This window comes from Geotrypetes seraphini, chromosome 3 (assembly GCF_902459505.1).
Source record: "Geotrypetes seraphini chromosome 3, aGeoSer1.1, whole genome shotgun sequence".
NCBI lineage: Eukaryota > Metazoa > Chordata > Amphibia > Gymnophiona > Dermophiidae > Geotrypetes > Geotrypetes seraphini.
This window is the reverse complement of record NC_047086.1, coordinates 107,958,542-107,982,614: the sequence shown is the minus strand read 5'-3', so window position 1 is coordinate 107,982,614 and position 24,073 is coordinate 107,958,542. Positions and strand designations below refer to the sequence as shown.

Sequence of the window (24,073 nt, the reverse complement as noted above, 5' to 3'; positions counted from 1 at the left end):
TTCTTAACCCCGGGATTGCCTGTACACCTTTCTTTGGTATAGCCAAAGACTTAATTATATACCGTGTTTCTCCGAAAATAAGACACTGTCTTATATTCATTTGGGGCCAAAAAACGCACTAGGTCTTATTTCTGGGTAGGGCCTATTTTTTTTAATGCACATAATCATCTCTCCCTTCCTCTCCTTCACCCCAATTCTTCCTCTTTCCTTTTTCTTCCCCACATGTGCAACATCTTTCCTCCCCTCTCACCCATCCCCTTGTGCCTTCCCTCTGCAGCATCTTTCTATCCCTCCATCCCTCCCATCCCCATGTGCAGCAGAACACTTGCCCAGCTTCTATCCTTCTCTCCCTTCCATCCCTCGTGCAGCAGAACCCTTGTCCATCTTTTATCCTTCTCTCCCATCCCATCCCTTGTGCAGCAGAATCCTTGAGGATTCACTGCTGCCTCCGCCGCACAGCCAAACCCCTGCTGACCCTCCATCCTTCCCTCCCATCTGAACTCTTCCGACCGTGACCATAAATACCTTCCGGCAGAGCAGCGTTGGGCCAGCAGCACTCTAAACAGGCTGCTTCACAGCATCTCGCTGGGGCCTTCTGTGTGCCGCGTTACTAATTGCATCATCAGTGACGCAGCAGAGGGAATTCCCCAGTGAGAAGGCAACAAAGAAGCCTGTTTAGATTGCTGCTGGCCCGACGCTGCTCTGCCGGAAGGTATTTATGATCACGGTCAGCAGGGTTCAGATGGAAGGGAAGGATGGAGGGTCAGCGGGGGTTCGGCGGTTCGGTTGCGCAGCGGGGGGAAATGTGGCTGCCTACAATTAGGGCTTTTTTTCGGGGGTAGGGCTTATATTAAGACCTACCCCGAAAATCATGCTAGGGCTTAATTTCGGGGTAGGTCTTATTTTCGGGGGAAACACAGTACATACTCTCTCTAGTACATTCAAATATACAGCGCAAGTAAAATATCAGACTGCCCACTGATATGAACTCAAATATGAAACAATGTAAACATTGTAAATAAGCAGAATATCATAATATGTCTATATGTTCTCAATTGTACTGAGCATCCTATTGGCAAATAAGCCAAACCAGTCAAGCTTAAGTGTGTGTGTGTGTGTGTGTGCTTCTTGAAAACTACAAGTCTATACTATTGGGACAGATTCTGTAAAGGATGTCTAAAAGTTTGGTGTTGTTTAGACGTCCAGCAACAGAATGCTGGGAACAATTCTATAATGTATAGACACACTATAGAGAATCGCGTTCAGCAGCGTTGAGCAAATCTAAGCACGTCTATATTGTTAGATGTCCTTTGAAGAATCGCCTTTTAGGGCTTGTTCACATTCAGCACTTTGTAAAAGGAGCCCCTTAATCCTGTATATTTATTAACTTTTACAGTACATTATCAGTGCTACCACATTTCTTCATCCTTAATTAAAAATACAAGTATTTTTCCTACTTTGGCTGTCTGGCCATTTAATTTTTTTTTTATTCTAGTTGTGTGCCCTTTCTCTGCCCCTTGCATGCAGCATTGCTCCATCTCTCTCTCTCTCTTTCTCTCTCCTTTACCCCTGCACCTTTCACCATTACCATTCTCTCTCTTATATGTGCCCTACTGCTTAATCCTGTCTCTTTTTCTCCACCTGATTGCCGATTGCTGCCTTCGATGGATCTTTACCTCCCTGCTGCTGGGCAGATGAATTTTTCAAGTTCTCTGCTTCTCTGTCGGCAGTGGTCTTTAGAAGTTCCATGAAATTTTCCAACAGGATTCCTGCTTGTCTGCCACAAGTGGTTTAACCACGAGGGTGAGCTATGCTGCACTGGAAGTTGAGGTTAGTCCTGTGGTATCAGGTCTCATGAGTTTTGATACTGTAGGAACAGCCTCAACTTCTGGTATCGTGTGGCTCAAGCTCCCGGTTAAACCAGTCTGGTAGATAAGAAAGAATCCCATCACAGGACATCAGGGAGGTTCTGCAGGCCAAGAAAATAGGGTTGGTGGGCCAAGTTCTGGCCCGTGGACCATGGGTTAGTGAAGCCTGGTATAGACCATGGAATTGGATATTTTTTAGTTTGATCACAGTCAGAGAAGGGGATAAACAATTACTACTGGAAGTCAATGAACATTGCTCTAGTTCCAACCACTGCTGGGCGGAATTGGCCAGCTTCAAAAAACTAGAGAGAGAGAGAGATAGAGAGTTAGAAAGAGAGATAGAGAGAGATAGAGAGAGAGATAGAGAGAGAGAGAGAGAGAGATAGATAGAGAGATAGAGAGAGATAGATAGATAGAGAGAGAGAGAGAGAGAGAGAGAGAGAGAGAGAGATTGTGCACAGGTTGGTTACCCAATAATACTTTTTAAATTTTGGAGATGCAATCCACCCTTTGCCAAAGATAGCATTAGTGTCTTTAATGCTATCCATGGCCTCTTTCAGGTCTATAGGAAAATGGAGGAAGATCAATGAAGGTCTTGAAAAGAATGCACTTGATATAATACATGGCACTGATATAGGCAAGTATAACAATCATGGGGCTACATTCATTTTTATAACATTAATCTTGATGTTGAAAGATCTTGATTATTAAAAAAAGCTTCCTTTATATAAAATCAGCTTTTACTTTTTCCAACATCACAGAGTAGTGTACTGTACAGTTTATAACCTTGATACATGAGAAGGGAGTATTAACCTTAAATATCTCATCCCTTGGGGTTGCCAGATAAATGGCAATGTTGGTTTTAAAGTATTTATTAAGATTCAAGAACATACAAGCATTATAATAGGTTTCATTCAACTTATATCAGAGATATAACTATGTTTTATATGCTGACATGAACTCAAGGAGAGCATTCAAAGTCTGTAAGCATTAACAACATATCTGCATAAAGAGTTAATTTATGGGAGGAGCTACTCACTTCAATCCCTCATATAAAATTATCACAATATATGTAATACAAATAATCACAAAAAACATGTTTATAAAAATATGATCATAAAATACATAAAATGTAAAAATATGTATGATTAAATTAAAATTAAATAAAGAAGGGAACATAAATGGGGAGTATGTGGCACAGTAGTTAGAATACCCTGATGTTGTGGGTTCAAACCCTGCAATGCTCCTTGTGACCCTGGGCAAGACATCTAATCTTTCTGCCACCATGAGGCTTACTAATAAGTGATTTCACACTTGATTGTGTGTTTGAATTCTTGAACACTGAGATTTTGCACTTGACACTTTGGGCACTTATTACTTTTGCACGTCTCAATTAAATATTTATTCAAAAATTTAAAATAAAATTCTTTTTTTTATAAAAAAAAATTTCAGCTAGAGGATGTACAGCATGATATTTGTGGGTGACTCCTGCGATGCACTTTAGGGTGCTTCATGCTTGACAAGCCCTGGTTAACTTGTGACTTTTGTCGAAAAGTTCTCATGAACTGAACACCTTCAGTCATATAACATCAAATTGAATATCTAGAATTTAGTAGCATGATTAAATAATATAAATAAAGGAGTTTGAACTGAAAGCCCTTGGTTTCAAGATAGTTTCAAGAATCAAGAGCAGGTCTTTTTTCTAGTCTATGATTTATGACCCCTCTCAAATGGAGTAGGCTATTTTTCCTTTAGGCAAGTCATCTAATCTCCCATTGCCCCAGGTACATTAGATAGAATATGATCTAATGGTTACCTGCAAGTCTACGAAGTTGCAGCTTGATAAGAGCACTACGTTTGTCCGCCTTTGACGGATTACCTGTGTTATCTGATTTTAAATAAGGTTCTCTAGTATTATGAATCACAACAACCTGGACCCCTGAGGAAGGAGTGTTTTCCAAAACATGCACCATGTCGGGTCTTGTTTCTTCATAAAAGAGAACCACCCTTTTTCTTTTGGATTGCTAGATTGCATTTTTTCCAGTAAAGATTTTGTACCTTGTACATCGTATCTACAGGTTTTTTTTCCCCTTTTTTTGTTGTTATGATGAAATTGACCATTTTATTAACTGCCCTCTGAATTCATTCCATCTTGCTGAAAATTTTTGAAGGTGCAGTCTCCAGAATTATACACAGTACCCCAAACAGCCTTTTCTACCTGTTTGGATATTTTTAGATCAAACATGATCACCTCCAAATCCCACTCTTCTATTGTACACAGAAGTACTTCCTCCTGCCAAAAAAGATATGAATCTTCATTTTTTTTTAGTACTATCTTAGTTGCCAAATTCTTTATCATTCTTAAAGCTTTGTTAGATCCCTCTTCATGTTATCTTCCCCATCCAGGGTGTCTACTTTATTGCATGCTTTAGTATCCTCTGCAAAGAAGTAAACCCTATCAGATAGCCCATCCATAATATTCCTTGAAAGGTATAAATACCCAGACCAAGAATCAATCTTTTTAAGGGCCCACACCCGGGGCTCTGTGGATACAATCAACAACATGTGAGATTCACTTGGCCTGCTTGTCCTCGAAGAACACTTGTCTCATCAATGAACTTTCTACTCAATTTCTAATCCTCCAGGAATCACATTGATGGTGATCATTTTATATATAAATCCTTGGTGGAACTGTGACAAAGTACACTATGTCTAGTGCTCCACCTAAATCCAACCTCTCTCCAGTACAACCATGTTGGCACAGGTCCCGCAAGCATTGGATTACAGAAACTACGCTATACTTTGTTTAGAAGCATTTCCATTCATTTATTTGCCATAGAGGTCAGACTAACCTCTACACCAGTAGTTTTCAACTTACTTCTACTTTTATGGGGAAAGACCATGCCTAACTCTAAGCAGCTTTGAAATATCCTCCCTATTTTACAATATCAGCTATTTTTTTCCCTCCATTTTCATCTTTGTTTTCCCGACTATTTTACCAGCTTCCCTTTGCTTTTCCCTGTTGCCTGTCTTCTACTTTCTATGGTCTCTTTTATATGAGGTCTAATCTATTTCCACACCTTTTCTGCTACTTTTTTTTTTTTTTTTTTTTAAACCATAAGCAAGCACATTCCCTTAATTTTATTTACTTTGCTATCACAGAGAGGATAAGGGCAATGGGATTTGATATATACCTTCCTGTGGCACAGTCAAAGCAGTTTTACAATTGCTGTATGCAGGTACTTTCTCTGTTCATACTGGGCTCACAATCTAATTATTGTACCTGAAGTAATGGATGGTTAAGTGACCTGCCCAGACTCACAAGGAAATGCAATGGGAGTCAAACCCAGTACCTCAGCTTCTCTGCTCACTGTACTAACCACTAGGCTATTCTTTCATGCCACTGCCTTTAAGATTAAAAAAAAAAAATTACACGTAAAATACACAACAACTATGTGGGAAAACAAAATTTTCAATTAATATCTCTACCAGAACAAGAGCAGACGACTTATTGAGCTGTTTTACCCACTACCAATGTTTTGAACCAATGTTCAAAAGCTCATGTTCACCTCATTGGACCAAGTTCTACCCTACCACCTACTTATGACCTGTAAAAATACTTTGGGTTCCTTTTATGAAGCCGCGCTAGCGGTTTTAGCGCATGCACCGGATTAGCGCCTGCTCTTGTTCTTGTAGAGATATTAAATGAAAAATGTGTTTTCCCACAAAGCTGTTTTGTATGTTACGTGGAATTTTTTGATATTGGTACATAATGCTTAAAACCACTGCCTTTAAGATAACATCTTTCAATTTTGCCCATTAGGTTCCTATTTCTCTTAGATGTTCCCATTCAGCTAACATATAACTGCTAATGAGTTATCTACCTACTTTAACAATTTCAACTGTTTCTCATTCCCATTCCATTAATTCTTAATTATTTTTTGATTTTATTTCCCATCTCCTATTGTATTTTCCTTTTATATATTCTTTCTATAAAAAATTGCATTTCTGCCCCTTTCTCCTATTGTTTTAAAGACTTGAATTTGTCTGTTTAGTCCTGGTTTGTCCAATAAGTTAATATATATAGGTTTTACATTGCAGACATGTCTGTCTTCCTGTAATTTTTAAATTTTTTGTTCAACGCTTTGTACTGCTGGATAAGCGTTTAATCAAATACTTTGAATAAACAATAAACAACAAATCCTTGAGGTAGTACTCCAATTTTACAAAAGTTTTCTTGAAGTTTAGAACATTTTTACTTTTGAATGAACTCTAGGCTTGGTTTAATATTGAATCGCACCATCTGGTAATTACTGGATACCAGATCACCCACTAAATCATCAGAAACACTCTCCCCATTCCCAAGCATAACATAACATACTTTAAAGATCAGTGTGGGTAACAAAATAGAGGACTGAATAATTCACAGTGAAAAACACATCAGTTTTCTAAAAATTTAACAAATAAGCTTTCAATAATTTCCTAAAATGTAAATAAGAATTTGAATTATCTAATAATTGACGAAAGTCAACATCCCAACTACCTGCTTAAAATGAAAGTAAATGGTGGAAATATTGCTTAAATGAGTAACCTTTTACAGAAGGAAATGTAAATAAAGTTGCAATTCGCAATGAATGTCTGGATCTTGTAAAAGTAGAATGGTCAGCTTGGCAATTAAGGGGTCATTTTACTAAGGCGCGCTAGCCATTTTAGCAAGTGCTAAAAGCTACCGCGTCCATAGAATATAATGGATGCATTAGCATTTAGTACACACTAATATTTAGCGTGCGCTAAAAAGGCTGGTGCGCCTTAGTAAAAGGACCCCAAAGTGCCAAATGTGTGAGACCTTATAAAACAGACATCCAAACTTAAAAAGGACTCTGACCTCAATAGGCAGCCATATTTTGTATTATACGCAATCGGCAAAGATCATTTTGATAACCAGAAAGATAAATATTTTAGATTTCTGCAATATTTTCTAAGACTAATGACTGCATTAGTAATCTGAATGGGGTCACATCAAAGTAAGATCTAATAGCTTACAATTTCCCTCTCTCACCGCTCTCCCTACTTCTCCCTTCTTCTACTTCCCCCTCCTCTTCTCACCCCTCCTACCTCCTCTTCCCTCTCCTCCTCCTTTCTCCCCCTCTTTCTCTTAATCCTTCCTCTCTTGATGTCACCTTGAGCCTGAATAGGTATGCGCGATGCACAAATAGAAGATTAGATTAGATTTTTCAAACTAAAATTTCAGTCTGCGCTTTCATTGATAAATTCTTATCCAAATGAACTCCCTAAATTCTAACAGTGATGATTGGAAAAAAAAAAAAAATTCCATTCAAAAATAAGTTATCTTCCGTATAATTGGTTAGAGTAGCAAGAAAAAAATTGTCTTGCCAGAATTAAGCTTTAGATTAAATTCTGGCATTCATCGTTTGACGTTGAGTATTGCAGTATTAATAGTCTGCATAGCTTGAGATAATGTGGAAAAATTGGAATCACAATGGTGATGTCATCTTTATAACTGTAAATATTTATGCCTAGACCAGATAATTTATTCCCTAAAGAAGCCAAATAGATGTTAAAAAATAATGGAGAAAGCGGAGATCCTTGGGCGCCTCTACATGAATTACTCCATATATAAGAAAATTTATCACAAGGTAGGTACGGGAAGTTAAAAATCTTCTAAACAATGCCTATGGCATCCAAACAATTAAGCAATTTTTCTTGATCCACAAGATCAAAAGCACTGCTCAAATCAAATTGCAATATTAAAGCTCCCATACCTTTGCTGAACAAGTTATACAGGTAGTCTAAAAGCAAGGCTATCAGAATCTCTATGCTATGTAATGGATAAAGCCCTGATTGTGAATCAAGCAAGAGTGAAAATTGTTCTAGATAATCTAGCAATTGTAAATAAACTAAGCCCTCCAACAATTTGACAAAAAATGGAATTGCTGCTTTAGTTCTGTAATTTGAAACTTGAGTAATGGAATCTTTTTGATTTTTAATAATTGTGGTTATTAAAATATGTCACTCCACACTCAAACACAAAGGGACTGTAATAATCAAAAAACTCAAATACCCTTAGTGCAAATCCTGTCCTCAAAAAAGAGATTTCACTTTTTAGTTCTTTACAATAGCATAATTTTAAACCTCTTCCTAAGGCTCAACAACGCACTGTGGACTTAAAACTCAAAAAGCCAATACTATGCTTCAGGAATTTTGTAAAGGGGGAGAAAAAGCCTCAGACTCGTGCCTGCTGCTAATTTTATAAGCATTCAGGCTACTATTAGAGTTACCTCATCAGCATTAAAAACCCCTCCTCCAAGTATTACTGTCTATAATGTCTCCCCCATTGCACTTATCTCTGTATAAAAGCTTACTATGGCTTTTTGAGTTTTAAGTCCACAGTGCGTTATTAAAATAGGCCCCCGATCTGATGGAAATTCTCCTTTTACTAACATAAAGGATAGCCATTCATAAAGTTGTTTCTGAAACTTGAAAGGGGCTGTTGGAGGACAGGAATCATATAAACAATAAGACGTCACATATTTGGCATATAGCTTTTTAAATTGCTTCCAGTCCGAAGTTGTAAATGAACTCCAGCTTAACTCTGCATTAAATGCGTCATTTCTTAATGCAATTGTGTATTGTTTATTGTTTATTCAAAATATTTGATTAAACACTTATCCAACAGTACAAAGCATTGTACAAAGTATTTAAAAATTACAGGAAGACAAACCTGTCAGCATCCATGGAAGTGAGCCTTGAAGATGTACGCAGGCAGATAGAAAAATTAAAAACTGACAAATCCCCGGGTCCAGACGGAATCCATCCAAGGGTTCTGAAGGAATTAAAGGAGGAAATAGCGGAACTACTGCAGAAAATTTACAATCTATCCCTGAAAACAAGCATGATCCAGGAGGATTGGAAGATAGCCAACGTTACGCCCATCTTTAGATAGGGATCAAGAGGTGACCCGGGAAACTACAGACCGGTGAGTCTGACCTCGGTCCCGGGGAAAATGGCGGAAGCACTGATAAAAGAAAACATCGATGACCATTTTGAAAGTAACGAACTTCTGATAACCAGACAACATGGTTTCTGCAAGGGGAGATCGTACCTAATGAACTTATTGCACTTCTTCGAAGGAATTAACAAACGGATGGACAGAGGAGACCCCATAGACATCATATATCTAGATTTCCAAAAAGCCTTTGACAAGGTGCCCCATGAACGCCTACTCCGGAAACTGAAGAACCATGGGGTGGAAGGAGATGTTCATAGATGGATCAGAAACTGGTTGGTGGGTAGGAAACAGAGGGTAGGAGTGAAGGGCCACTACTCGGACTGGAGGAGGGTCAAGAGTAGGGTCCCGCAGGGCTCGATGCTCGGGCCGCTGCTATTTAATATATTCATAAATGATCTAGAAACAGGGATGAAGTGTGAGATAATAAAATTTGCGGACAACACCAAACTATTTAGTGGAGCTCGGACTAAAGAGGACTGCAAAGAACTGAAAAGGGACTTGAACAAACTAGGGGAATGGGCGACGAGATGGCAGATGAAGTTCAACGTTGAGAAATGTAAAGTATTACATGTGGGAAACAGATGGTAGGGAAGAGATCATGCTGCCGACGGGGTTGGGAGATACTTAGGGCTCCTTTTACAAAGCCGCGTTAGTGGTTTTATTGCATGCGACTTTTTATCACACGCTAACCCCTGCGCTTGCCGAAAATCTACCGCCTGCTCAAGAGGAGGCAGTAGTGGCTAGTGCAGACGGCAGTTTAGCGCGCGCTATTATGCGCATTAAACCGCTAACGCAGCTTCATAAAAGGAGCCCTTAATTTTTTTTCACCCTCATAGATAAGATGATCCCGCATCTTTTAATATCTTTTTTTTAGCCAAAATTTCTCAACTTATAGTCAAGTATATATGGTACTTAAATGTATTACTACTGAAGGTGGGGGAATATTTATCAATTTAAACTACTACAAAATGAGGTTCAATAATTTTAAAGAGATATTTGGTTTTAGAGGGAAGGCAGCATTTATAGTTATTCCAAACATTGTTCTCCTTTTATCTTCAGTAATCGTAATTTGAATCCCCCTTCCAATTGAACTAATCACGGTGCTTATGATTCCAGCAAGGATTCTACCTCTGAGAAATGAATAAGCATATGTGTGATAAAAAAAACCCCAACCCAAACCAAACAAAACTCATCACTACTAAACTGGATTTAGAAGTAACTCTAACTTTAAAGAGCAGGAGCTTTTGAATAAAGATCGCTTCTTCCATCTCAAATACTTCTAGGTCTACCAGCTCCTTAAACCTGGACTCTTAAGACAAATATCCATCTGATCAGGTATCTAAGCTTCGTTTGTAAGTGATAAGAATATCCCAAAGGGACATCTAACATTCTCTTACTTGTCATCTTAAAGCTGCTTGCAAAAGTTCAAGGTGAAGTGAACTGAATGAACTACGTATATGATGTTACACAGCAATGACGCCTCTATATATAAAATTGGCACCAGCTTCATTAGCAATTCAGATGAAGAAGAGACTTACAGTTGGCAATTAAAATAATCAAGTAGGAAACAAAAGGGGTATAGTGTCACTGAGAAAGGAGAGTCTCACCTCTACCGATCCTGTAATGTTTTTAAAATGAAGGGAGGGGAAATCTACTGTATGACCAAAATGAAATAAAAATTAATATGGCACAGCCAACACAAGTGAACGCATAAAGATTTCTCTTGGTTATGCAGTTGTTTAAACCTTTACATTGACAGATTAGTCAGTTTTTAACACATGTGAAGTTGGGAGAGTGAAGGGCTTGAAGAGTAACAGGGGTGCTATTTAAATTTGTTGCCTCTCATTCCTTTATAAGTCTGTAACAGCAAAGCTTTCTCAGCTTTGTCACACCTTTCACCCTCAGTTTTATTCTAATTGGTAATAAAAAAATAGTGCACAAGTTTACTTCCTCCTGCTAATATATTTCTTATTTCAAGACGCATTCAACTGCTCTTGAATCTTCCCTTCTTCAATCAACCCTTTAATGAAGCGATCCTATCCCTATTGTATTTTCCCTTTCCCTCCCTTTCCTTTCAACCCTTCTTCTTTTTTTTCATCTCTAATAATGTAACTTTACCCCTTCCCTCCTTTTTAACCCTCACTTTCAAGTTCGTCTCGTCAATGTCCTTAACGTACACCTCCCCTCCTCTCTAAAAACATCACTTTTACAAATGTTACTCTTATCTCTATTTTTAGCATTTTATTGTAAACCGGTTAGATACTTGTTGATGGTAGGTATATTAAAAATTGGGCTACAGTATAATAATGGGTAATTTCAACTACCCCAACATTGACTGGATAGATGTTACACCAGGGAGTGCTAGGGTGGTAAAATTCCTAGACATCATAAACAACTGCTTCTTGGAGCAACTGGTCCAGGAACCGACAAGAAGGGGAGCTATTTTAGATTTGGTCCTTAGTGGAATGCAGGACACAGTATGGGAGGTAGCTGTGTTGGGTCTGCTGGGAAACATGATCAAATATGAGCTGATAACTGGAGTGACACTAAAGAAATCTACTGTATGGCATTTAATTTTCACAAGGACAACTACGATAAAATGAGGAAAATGATTAAAAAGAAGCTAAAAGAGTCTGTGGCAAAGGTTAGAAGTGTAAACTAGGCATGGATGTTGTTTAGAAATACCATCGTGGAAGCTCAGACCAGATGTAGTCCACGTATTATATAAGATGGAAAGAAGAGAAAACGAGAGCCAACATGGTTAAGATGTGAAGTGAAAGAGACTTACAGTCATGAAAACATCTTTTAAAGAACAGAAAAAGAATCCCAATGAAGAAAATAAGCACTGGCAAGTTAAATGCAAAACATTGATAAAGAAAGCTAAACAAGAATATAAAGAACAACTTGCCAAAGAGGCAAAAACTCATAACAACAATTTTTTTAGGTATATGAAAAACAGAAAACCTGTGAAGGAATCCATGGGACCGCTGGATGATCAGGGCGTAAAAGGTACGCTCAAGGAGGATAAGGCCATAGCAAAGAAACTGATTAAATTATTTGCTTTGGTCTTTACAAAAGAAGATGTAAGAAATCTTCCTGAACCGGAAATAGTTTTCAAGGGTGATGAAGTGGAGGAAAGAATAAGGAAATGTAAAGATAAGTGTAAGATAGTCACTTTTTTTTCCCCTTATTCTTTCTGTACCCTACCCTCTTGTTCCTATCTTGCTTGTTTGTTTCCTACCCTGAAATTGAAAAAAATCTTACCCCCTCTTTTACTAAGGTGCGCTAATCGATTTAGCGCAGGCAAACTGATTTAGCATGCGCTAATCGCTAATGCGTCCATAGACTAACATGCATGTGTTAGCGTTTAGCATGCACTAATTCAATTAGCACATGCTAAATCAGTTTGCGTGCGCTAAATCGGTTAGCACACCTTAATAAAAGGACCTTTTAGTAAACTTGGAAGATGTACTAAGTCAAATTGACAAATTAAAGAGTGATAAATCACCTGGACTGGATGGTATACATCCCCGGGTACTGAAAGAACTGAAACATGAAATTGCTGATCTGTTAGTGATCTGTAACCTATCGCTAAAACCATCTGTAGTACCTGAAGATTGGAGGATGGCCAATATTATGCCAATTTTTAAAAAGGATTCCAGAGGAGATCTGTGGAATTACAGACCATGAAGCCTGACCTCAGTGCTGGGCAAAATAGTGAAAACAATTATAAAAAATAAAAAATAAAATTGTGGACATGATTTAATGAGACAGAGTCAGCATGGGTCAGCTGAGGGAGGTCTTGCCTTACCAATTTGTTTGATTTCTTTGAAGGTATGAATAAACATGTGGATAAAGGTAAGCCAGTTGATTAATGTATCTAGATTTTTAGAAAGCTTTTGATAAAGTTCCTCATGAGAGGCTCTTGAGAAAATCAGAGTCATGGGATAGGAGGCAATGTTCAATTGTGGATTAAGAATTGGGGGTCCTTTTATTAAGGTGTGCTAATCGATTTAGTGCAGGCTAAATGGTAAGGCGCCCATAGAATATATAATGGATGCCTTAGCATTTAGCACGTGCTAAATCAGTTAGAGCGCCTTAATAAAGGACCCCTTGGTTATCAGACAGAAAACAAAGGGTAGGGTTAAATGGATATTTTTCTCAGTGGAAGAGGGTAAATACTGCTGTGCCGCAGGGATCTGTACTGGGACCAGTGCTTTTTGATTTATTTATAAATGATCTGGAAATTTGCAGATGACACTGAAGTGTTAAAAGTTGTTAAAATGCATGTGGACTGTGAAAAACTGCAGGAAGACCTTAGAAAATTGAAAGACTGGGTGTCCAAATGGCAGATGAAATTTAATGAGGACAAATGCAAAAGTGATGCACATTGGGAAGAATAATCCAAATCAGTTAATGGATGCTAGGTTTCACCTTGGGGGTCAGCGCTCAAGAAAAAGATCTGGGTGTCATCATAAACAGTACGCTGAAACCTTCCACCCAATGTGCGGTGGTGACCAAGAAAGGAAACAAGATGCTAGGAATTATTAGAAAAAGGATGGTAAACAAGACTAAGAATATAATAATGCCTCTGTATTGCTCAATGGTGTGACCTCATCTTGAGTACTGCGTTCAGTTCTAGTCTCCTTAACTCAAAAAAGATATAGCGGCACTAGAAAAGGTTAAAAGAAGAACAATCAAGATGCTAAAGGGGATGGAACTCCTCTCGTATGAGGAAAGACTAAAGAGGTTAGGGCTCTTCATCTTGGAAAAGAGATGGCTGAGGGGAGATATGATCGAAGTCTACAAAATCCTGAGTGGTACAAGTGGATCAATTTTTTTACTGCATCAAGATTTACAAAGACTAGGGGACACTCAATGAAGTTACCAAGTAAAACTTTTAAAACCAATAGGAGGAAATGTTTTTTCACTCAGAGAATAGTTAAGCTCTGGGACCTGTTGCCAGAGGTTGTTATAAAAGCGATTAATGTGCCTGGTTTTAAAAAAAGAGTTGGACAAGACATGGGGGAAGCCACTGCTTGCCCTGGATCGGTGGCATGAAATGCTGCTATTTGGGTTTTCCAGGTACTTGTGACTTGGATTGCCCTCCGTGAAGACGGGATTCTGGGCTAGATGGTCCATTGGTCTGATCCAGTAAGGCTATTCTTATGTTCTTATAGGGCATTGTAAATCCCTTAATTTTGTATAGTATCATATTTGACTATATAACAGAGCTAGGCACCCCACATCCTTCTTCCCCACTCCCCCAAAACAGAAAGCACAAGCTGTATTTATTTAAAGCCTTTACAAATTGTTTCATCAGGCTTAGCTTTATATGTAGTGGTGTCTGTATGATTCTATCTTGTGCTATCAAAGGTTCTTTGATTACATTTTGTCCTCCAACCATGATACTGTATATTCCCTCAGAGGCCAATCTTCTTTTGCCCAAATGATCATGTTTGGCTGTACTATCTCAAAGGCATAAATTCAACCCTATCTAAGAAACTAGAGCTGATGCAATCTATCCAATACCATTTTCTGAATCAGTACCCCAAATAACCCCAGAAATAGGTTAAAAAAAAAAACCCAAGGCACCAAGAAAAAAATGTTTTTTGTTGGCCTGTGTTATTGATGATATTGCCCCAAGGCATTTGCATAATGAATATAATTGTAAATCAGATAAATGGTATGACAGTGATCTTTTGGCATTGAATCCCTCTCACAAGAACTGGTGGCAGCCATTCAGCTAACGGTGCAGGACTGCGCAGGAGCTCAAGAAGCTAGCTCCTGTGTGTCTGTGCGCCGTGAGCCCCGAGCCCAGAAGGAGGTGTGTACGGCAGGAGTGCGGTTCTGCCCATACACTGCTGAACCACTAGGGATAGCAGAAAAGGTGGGGGGTGGGGGAAGGGGGGGTAAAAACAATTTTTTGTATCGGCCGGGACGGGAGGGATCTCTCCTGTCCCGGGCTATCAGAGGCCTGCATCAAGTCGGGGAGGGGGGGAGTCGGATGTCATCATCCAAATATAGGACGAGACCCCCATTTTGAGGCCATTTTTTGGGCCCCAAAATATCATCCTATATTCGAGTATATATGGTACTCCCGCCTAACTTACAGCGCCATTTGCAGAATCTGCAATGCCTGCTAATAAGAACATAAGAATTGCCATACTGAGACAAATTGAAGGTCCCTCAAGCCCAGTATCTTGTTTTCAACAGTGGCTAACCCAGGTCCTAAGTACCTAGCTAGATCCCAAACAGTAAAACTGATTCTATGCTGCTTATCCTAGAAATAAGCAGTGGATTTCCCTGCAGCCTGCAGTTTTACAGATTGGACTGCTATATTTTGTTAAGATTTGTAAATGCACAGCGAAAAATGCTAAATGTGTTTTTGATCCTTAACCCTTTCAGGACCAAGGGACATATTTGTCCCATAACTTTAAAATCCTGTAAATTTTGATTGGGATAGTCTACAGTTCTAAATCTGATATGTACGGATTCCATATGATACTGCCTTTATGTAAACAAACTGGTTCCGACATTCATTCATTAGCGTCGTTGCCAGATTGACGAGAAGATTCACTTGCCACACTGTCCATAAGCCAGAAGTGTGATTTTTTAAATAAAAATAATGATATTTCACAAAATAAATCAATTTTTTGGCATCTGCAAGCCCTTTTTACCATAAAAATGTCGTCAAAACCACAAAAATTGGCCTACGATCCTTATGGTCCTGAAAGGGTTAATGATCTTGCTTAGCAAGTGATAAAGGCTTGTTCTGTGTGTGATCCAGAAAGAAGCTCTTATTTCTTTCTCTCTCTCAACAGTTTCATAGTCTGCCAATCCAAAACATATTTCTCTAAAGTGGATTGCGGCCAACATACAAAATAAAATGTCTTGCATATGTAAGTATCACTTTACATATCACCGTGTGGTCCTTTGTTTTCTTGCTTTAGGAGTGGCCTAGTGGTTAGAACCCTTGTTTCAGCACCCTGAAGTTTGGGGTTCAATCCCCGCCCTGCTCCTTGTGACCCTGGGCAAGTCACTTAACACTCCATTGCCCCAGGTACAGTAGTTAGATTGTGAGCCTGCCGAGACAGATAGGGAGAAATATTTAGAGTACCTGAATTTAAACCACTTCAAATAGAAGCAGTACAGTACTCCCCCGAAATTTGCAGGGGTTCCGTTCTAGGAACCCCCGCAAATTTAAAAAAAACCACGAATACAGTTTTTAGACAGGGGAGGCAGGAGAGGGCAGCTGGAGTGCCGGCGAGTGAAGGAAATCATTTGCTGTATGCTCAGACCGCCTCTTCCTGTACTAAAGTCGGGCCTCACCAATCAAGAGCTGCTTTGACACACAGCTCTTGATTGGTAAGGCCCGACTTTAGTACAGGAAGAGGCGGTCTGAGCATACAGCAAGTGATTTCCTTCACTCGCCGGCACTCTAGCTGCCCTCTCCTGCCTCCCTTGCCCGATCATTCGCGGTCGGAAAATATCGCAAATGACCGGGACCGCGAACCACCGACTGCAAATTTGCAGTGGAGCACTGTATATAAGAAATGTAAATCCAAAGAAAAAACAACAACAGGTGTATCTTGCTCTTCTACATCCATGTGGTGGACTTTAACCCTTTAATTGGCAGATGGTGAAATGGCTGCTTTACGTAACTTGATGTTGAATGAGAGCAATGGTACCAGGTAACAGCATTTGGAGAGGTATGGCCAGTAGGAAAAAGAAGGTATTGATGCCCCTGGGTAAGACTCTGGTGAGACCTTATTTAGAATACTGTGTACAATTCTGGAGGCTGCACCTTCAAAAAGATATTAAAAGGATGGAGTCGGTCCAGAGGAAGACTACTAAAATGGTATGTGGTCTTCATCATAAGGCGTATGGGGACAGACTTAAAGATCTCAATCTGATTACATAGAAGGAAAGGCGGGAGATGTTTAAATACCTATGTGATGTAAATGTGCATGAATCAAGTCTCTTTCATTTGAAAGGAAACTCTGCAATGAGAGGGCACAGGACAAAGTTAAGAGCTGGTAGGCTCAGAAGTAATCAAAGGAAATACTTTTTTACAGAAAGGGTGGTAGATGTGTGGAACAGTCTCCCAGAAGAGGTGGTGGAGACAGAGAGTGTGTCTGAATTCAAGAAAGCCTGGGATAGTCATGAGGGATCTCTTAGAGAGAGGAGATAATGGTTACTGCGGATGGGCAGACTGGATGGGCCATTTGGCCTTTATCTGCCATCATGTTTCTGTGTTTCTAGATCTCCCATAAGAGCTATAGCTTCTGTTCAACAATGCCAAATAAAATGTTAAAAGGGCTGAGTTTGTATGTTTGTTTTGTGTTATTTCCTTCTTTGGATATATTACATCATTATCTATTTACATGAGCTAACTTGGAAATTAAATGGAAATTTGTGAATAAAGAACTAAAAAAAAAAAAGCAACCCAGCATCTCAGTAAGGACCAGCATAATAATCCATGTAATTATAAAACTTCAATTATCTTAAATTCTCCTGCTAACCCCAAATTGCTCTGTACTGTATGTCAATGAATGAAGAAGAGAACCGAATGCTATAGCTTTCCTTTAAATCCTTTTCTAGGCTTTATACAAGGCAAATAAGTCCATTTGCAAACATTACCTGAGTGACTTCATAAACACAAATCAACTGAAATCTGTCTCTGCTTCTGCTCTTGCAATTAATTTAGCCTAAAGTAAGAAAAAATTCTTCAGCAATAATCTGTCTTCAACGTTAACTTTAGAGGGCCTCAGCTCCCCATCTTTTCTCTAATCTCATTTTCCCTCATACTTCCTTCGCAATGGAGTACCAACCACACTCCTCTCAGCTTGCCTCTAGTTCAGAGTCATTACACTTCCTCTAAAAAAAACATTATTCTTTGCAATTTGTCAGATTGTCTCGCAACTTTTCAAGTTCACAGGTGCAGATTCAGAGTCAATAGAAACGCTGAACAATGGGGGGGGAGGGGGTTGCTGAAACTCAGCCATTGTCTCTTCCATCCTCTACAGCTATACTGCTTATATAAGGCTTAGCTCATCCGCTTTTCATTCTTTTTTCATCCTTCAATATGCCCAGTGTGTCATTAATTTACCCGCTCAATCCCTTCTGGCTTTTCTTCTCCAGTGGTGGCCCTTTAACCTCAGACACCTTCCCTCTCTCTTTTTCTCTCTACAACCACTTCTCCTGTCCCTTATGCCTTCCTTCCATGAGCCTTCAACATATCCACTGAATAATGACAACAAGAGGCTTCTACAGCACGCATGAGATGGATATGTACCAATGGTCCCCATGTTTACTTCCAAGAACTGAGAATTTTCTACAGTCATTCTCCATGTACATCTGCTGCTGACATCACCTGATTGGCCTCAGCAATATCAAATGTGCATCAGAAGGGAGGGAGAGGACAAGCCCCATCAATCAAGACATGCCTTATCTTTATAAGCCCTGCATCGTGGGATGTTTCCGCGTCCCCAGAGCTCCTTGCTTATCACACCTATGCACATGATTAACACACATGAAAATAGAACGGTAGTATATCACAGAAAATAAGTGAGGTCAATGTATTAAGTCAGAAATTTTATAAATTACAGTGCTCATGCTTTGTATAAACTACTTAATTAAGGAGAAGTTTATATGTTAGCATCCTATTTCCAGAGGGTTTCAGTCATAGGCATGAGAAAATTTCAAAGGATCCTATTCATAAGAGTCAAATTCAAACAAAAACCAAGATGAAAGCGCGATTAGCAAAAAAAATAAATTCTCACCTTCCCACACATTTCATTTATATATCATGCTCCCAGCAAAGGCTGCTCTGTGCTGTGTATGATACATTAAAACAGCATACAGAATTTAAAAAAAAAAAAAAAATATCACAGATAAAGACCAAATCCTTCACATATCCCACTACAAATGCAAATTAAGTCCATCAATAATGGCTATAACATATCCCCTTACCACCAACCCAAGGCAAACATCCCAAAGCTATCAGCATTTATAGAATTATCAGAATATAGCTGACCAAAAACTGGCTGCAATCAAAATTTCAATCACAAATATGAAGCAAACGGTACTACAAAATCATTAAAGGCAAAGAGAATCAATAAAGGCATCAATGTACCTCTGTCTTCCTGGAGTATCTTGCTGGCCCCCACTGGCTTGTTGCGTGTTGTCAGAGGGCTGTACATGGAGAACTGGCTCGCAAGTCTGTAGGCTGCTAGAAGAGCGTTCCTGGTATATATTATCCTAAAAATATGAAAACAATGCTTCTTTTAAAAGTTATTCTTGTTGCTAATGGATTATTTTTGTTTTCTGCTTCAAAATGCTATATTAAAGCATGTAATGCAGCTGGTGGCTGTTAATTCTCTTTGCTTACTGATATCACTAAAACAATGCAATCAATTTGTCATGAAAACCACCACGTAATATATTACTTGTTATGAGAAATCAATTCATACTGCGTTTGGAAACAAAAATCACAACCCAAAAGAGTAAAGTGGGCAGTAATGCAGAGTCTGCAGAGTTGGCCTACTACAGCTGAAAAAAATATTTGTATGTTAGTCACTGTATCTCACTGCAGTACTTTCTGGTGACTTTATATACTGTCAGCTCTGCCAAGTTGTACTTGCATTTTCAATCAAGAACTAGCAGTATACTATTAAGGTAATGTCTACATCTTTAGTAAAAGATTGGGTCCGTTGTACTCCCACACTATTTTGTTATTAGCGTATTAATTCAGTAATATCTCCAATTTAAAATGTTTTAATTCAGTGTAGAACAAGAGGATCCTCAGAGGTGAGGCACAGCTATCAGTCCACAATGCCTACACACAGCTCCCCTTTTAGTTACTACTGTATTTAAACAATTTATAGATGCCTGCAAAGTGACTTATTTTGAACACAATAGCTATTTCAGAAATATTCCTGCATGTGTACAGCAGCTTTCTGAAACAGATATTTACAAAGTAAATAGGAGGAAATATTTTTTTTTTCACTCAGAGAAAGGTTAAACTCTGAAATGCTTTGCCAGAGAATGTGGTAAGAGCGGTTAGTGTTGCTGGTTTCAAAAAAGGTTTGGGCAAGTTCCTGGAGGAAAAGTCCAGTCTACTGTTGAGACAGACATAGGAGAAGCCACTGCTTGCCCTGGATCGGTGGCATGGAATGCTGTTACTATTTGGGGTTTTGCCAGATACTTGTGACTTGGATTGGCCTCTGTGAAGATGGGATACTAGGCTAGATGGACCATTGGTCTGTCCCAGTAAGGCTATTCTTATGTTTTTTAATGTAATATATACATGTAGATGCTGTAATTTTCATATGGCAATCCAGCCCACACAGAGATCTAAGGATTATGGCTTGGGCAGGACTATGTATATTTCCCACTTTTTAAAAGAAAAACACATGCATGGAGAAAAATTCCCCCATCAAAATTTATACCTGCTTAAAGCCATCTATAGCTTTTTATAAAATACTCACTTTAGCCATGACATTTGCACTAGGGATTAAGAGAGAGTTATTTTCAACCTCCAAAATGAAGCAAGTTAAAATTGTGGCTTCACTGTTTAATTAGTAGCACTTATAGGTATAGATTTGTGTAATGGGGTAAACTATACAAAGAAGGTGTGACATTGCCACTTTAAGTGCCGACATATCCATATTGAAGCTGTTGGATCTAAGCCATACATTTTTTCAATGTGCATCCTTGTAAATGGCTGCAAACTTCACACATGCATGTACATGTACACTTCTGCAGGTATTTTAAAAAAAGTTCTATCTCAGCAAATTTGTTTTTGTAAAATATCACCAGAACTGAGTACAAACTGACCATAGAAACATGATGGCAGATAAAGGCCAAATGGCCCATCTAGTCTGCCCATCTGCAGTAACCATTATCTCTTTCTCTCTCCGAGAGATCCCACGTGCCTATCCCAGGCCCTTTTGAATTCAGACACAGTCTCCGTCTCCACCACCTCTTCTGGGAGACTGTTCCATGCATCTACCATCCTTTCTGTAAAAAAGTATTTCCTTAGATTACTCTGGAGCCTATCACCTCTTAACTTCATCCTATGCCCTCTCGTTGCAGTTTCCTTTCAAATGAAAGAAGCTCGACTCTTGAACTTTTACTTTGCATGGGTATTTAAACATCTCTATCATATCTCCCCTCTCCCGCCTTTCCTCCTATGTATACAGTATGTCTCAATTTTAATCTCTATGTTCTATGTAAAAACAGGGTTCCACATGAACTGCTTTCACAAGGTCAGACAGCATGTAGGTCTTACCTTTCTAACTGGAGGAACTGCGCTACATTTCTAACTGGACTGTGTGCTGACCCAATGACACATTGGTTGAGAAATGCTGCTATATATCAAGATAGTGAGGTCAGAGCAAAACACATAGAAATATGATGGTAAAGGCCGAATGGCCCATCCAGTCTGCCCCTCCACTGCAACCACTATCTCCTCGTCTCCTTAAGAGATCCTACATGCCTGTCCCATGTTATCTTGAATTCAGATACAGTCTACATCTCCACCACCTCAACTGGGAGACAATTCCATTTATCTACCACCTTCCTGTAAAGAAGTATTTTCTTTTATTACTCCTGAGCTTATCACCTTTTCATTTCATCTTATGCTCTCTCCTTCCAGAGTTTTCTTTCATTTGAAAAAACTCATCTCCTATAAATTAACTCCAGCAAGATATTTAAATGTATCTATCATATCCCCTCTCTCCTGTCTTTCTTCCATAGTATACTGTACATACTGTGTTAGGTTCACTAAGTCTCTCCCCATATGATTTATGACAAAGACCACTAACCAATTTTGAAGCAGCCCTCTGGACCGACACCATCCTATTTATATCTTTTGAAGGTGCAGTCTCCAAAATTGCACACAGTATTCCAAATAGGGCCTCACCAGAGACTTCTACAACAACATTATCACCTCCCTTTTCCTACTGGCCATTCTTCTCCTTATGCACCCAAGCATCTTCCTGGCTTTGCCTGTTGCCTTTTCTAACTGTTTTGCCACCCTGAGATCATCAGCCACATTCACCCCCAAGTTCTTCACCTCCTATACTATACCTTTCTCCTGGATTTTTGCAGCCAAAGTGCATAACCCTGCATGTTTTTAGAATTAAATCTAAGTTGCCAATTACCAGACCATTGTTCAAGCTTTGCCAGATCCTGCCTCTTGTAATCCACACCCTCCGGAGTGTCAATCCTAACATGCAAAAAAGACAAACTTTGCCAGACAGTTCTTCCACAATATCACTCACAAAGATGTTAAATAGAGCTAGCCCAAGAAAGATCCCTGCGGCACTCCACTAACATCCTTTTCATCCAAGTAAACTCCATTCACCACTACCCTTTCTTTCCTTCCACTTAAGCAGCTTATAAATTAGTTTGTCACTTTAGGGGTCCACACGCATACATTCAGTTTATTTAAGAACATAAGAATAGCCTTACTGGGTCAGACCAATGGCCCATCAAGCCTGTCCTCATGGTGACCAATCCAGTTCACTAGTACCCGTCAAAAACCCAAAGAGTAGCAATATTCCCTGCTACTGATCCAGGGCAAGCAGTGGCTTCCCCCATGTCTTTCTCAATAACAGACTATGGACTTTTCTTACAGGAAATTACCCAAATCGTTCTTAAAACCAGCTACACTATCCCACTCTTACCACCTCTGGCAACGTGTTCCTGAGCTTAACTATTCTCTGTGTGAAAAAAAATTTCCTCTTATTCATTTTAAAAATATTTCCCTATAACTTAATTGAGTGTCTCCTAGTCTTTGGAATTTTTGACAGAATGAAAAATCAATCCATTTGTACCCGTTCTACTCCACACAGCATTTTGTAGACTTCAATCATATCTCCTCTCAGTCATCTCTTTTCCAAGATAAAGAGCTCTAAACTTTTTAGTCTTTCTTCATATGAGAGGAGTTCCATCCCCTTTATCATCTTGGTCGCTCTTCTTTGAACCTTTTCTAGTGTCGCTATATTTTTCTTGAGACAAGATGACAATAATTGAATGGAGCGATACAGAGGCATTATAACATTTTTAGCCTTGTTAATCATCCCTTTTTTAATAATTCCTAGCATCTTGTTTGCTTTTTGGGGCAGCCGTCACACATTGGGCAAAATGTTTCATTGTATTGTCTACAATGACATCCAGATCTTTTTCTTGGGTGCTAACCCCCAAGGTGTACCCTAGCATCCAGTAACTGTGATTTGAGTTATTCTTCCCAATGTGTATCTCTTTGCATTTGTCCACATTAAATTTCATCTGTCACTTGGATGTCCAATCTTCCAATTTTCTGCAAATTTAATCACCTCACTCGTTCTAATTTCCAGATTATTTATAAATAAGTTTAATAGCACCGATCCCAGTACAGATCCCAGTACAGATCCCTATTTACCTTCTTCCACTGAGAAAAAAGGCCATTTAACCCTACCTTCTCTTTTCTATCCAATAACCCATTCTTAATCCACCACTGAACATTGCCTCCTATACCATGACTCAAATTTTCTCAGGAGCTTCTCATGAGGAAATTTTTCAAAAGCTTTCTGAAAATCTAGAAACACTACATCAACCGGCTCACCTTCATCCACATGTTTATTCACATCTTCAAAGAAGTCAAGCAAATTGGTGAGGCAAGATCTCCCTTTACTGAACCCATGCTGACTCTGTTCCATTAAATTATGTTTGTCTATGTGTTCCACAATTTTATTTTTTATAATTGACTTTGAAGGCAGGCTTACCAGTCTGTAATTTCACAGATCTCCCCTGGAACCTTTTAAAACAAATTGGCGTTAACAGTGGCCACCCTCCAATCTTACCACTACACTTTAGGTATTACAGACTATCTTCAGGTACTACAGACGATTTTAGAGATAGATCATATCTTCTATATTGTATTGTAATTTGATTTCTTTTCTTTACTTGTTTTAAACAATCTTACTGTACAAGATGTTTATGCTTGGGAATAATGTATAAAATTATAAATAAATAATAATAATAATAAAAAAAAGAGATAGATCACTAACAGCAGGTCAGCAATTTCATGTTTGAGTTCTTTTAGTACCCTGGAATGTGTACCATTCAGTCCAGATGATTTATCACTTTTTAACTTGTAAGTTTGGATCAGAACATCTTCCAAATT

The 24,073-nt window shown here is 38.9% G+C and overlaps 1 protein-coding gene across 13 annotated transcripts in view; it reads right to left on the bottom strand.

Moving 5' to 3' along the window:
- The window catches only part of KLHL29 (kelch like family member 29), a 775,329-nt gene that overhangs the window by 611,834 nt on the left and 139,422 nt on the right, over positions 1 to 24,073 (bottom strand). For 10 of the 13 annotated variants that reach the window (XM_033937815.1, XM_033937829.1, XM_033937828.1 and 7 more), the window contains one exon: positions 19,037 to 19,161. The gene's annotated coding sequence lies outside the window, so the exon portion shown is untranslated. Of the gene's footprint in view, positions 1 to 19,036; positions 19,162 to 23,957; positions 24,071 to 24,073 lie in introns of those variants that run through there. The other 3 variants (XM_033937824.1, XM_033937826.1, XM_033937825.1) reach the window with 3 other exon arrangements.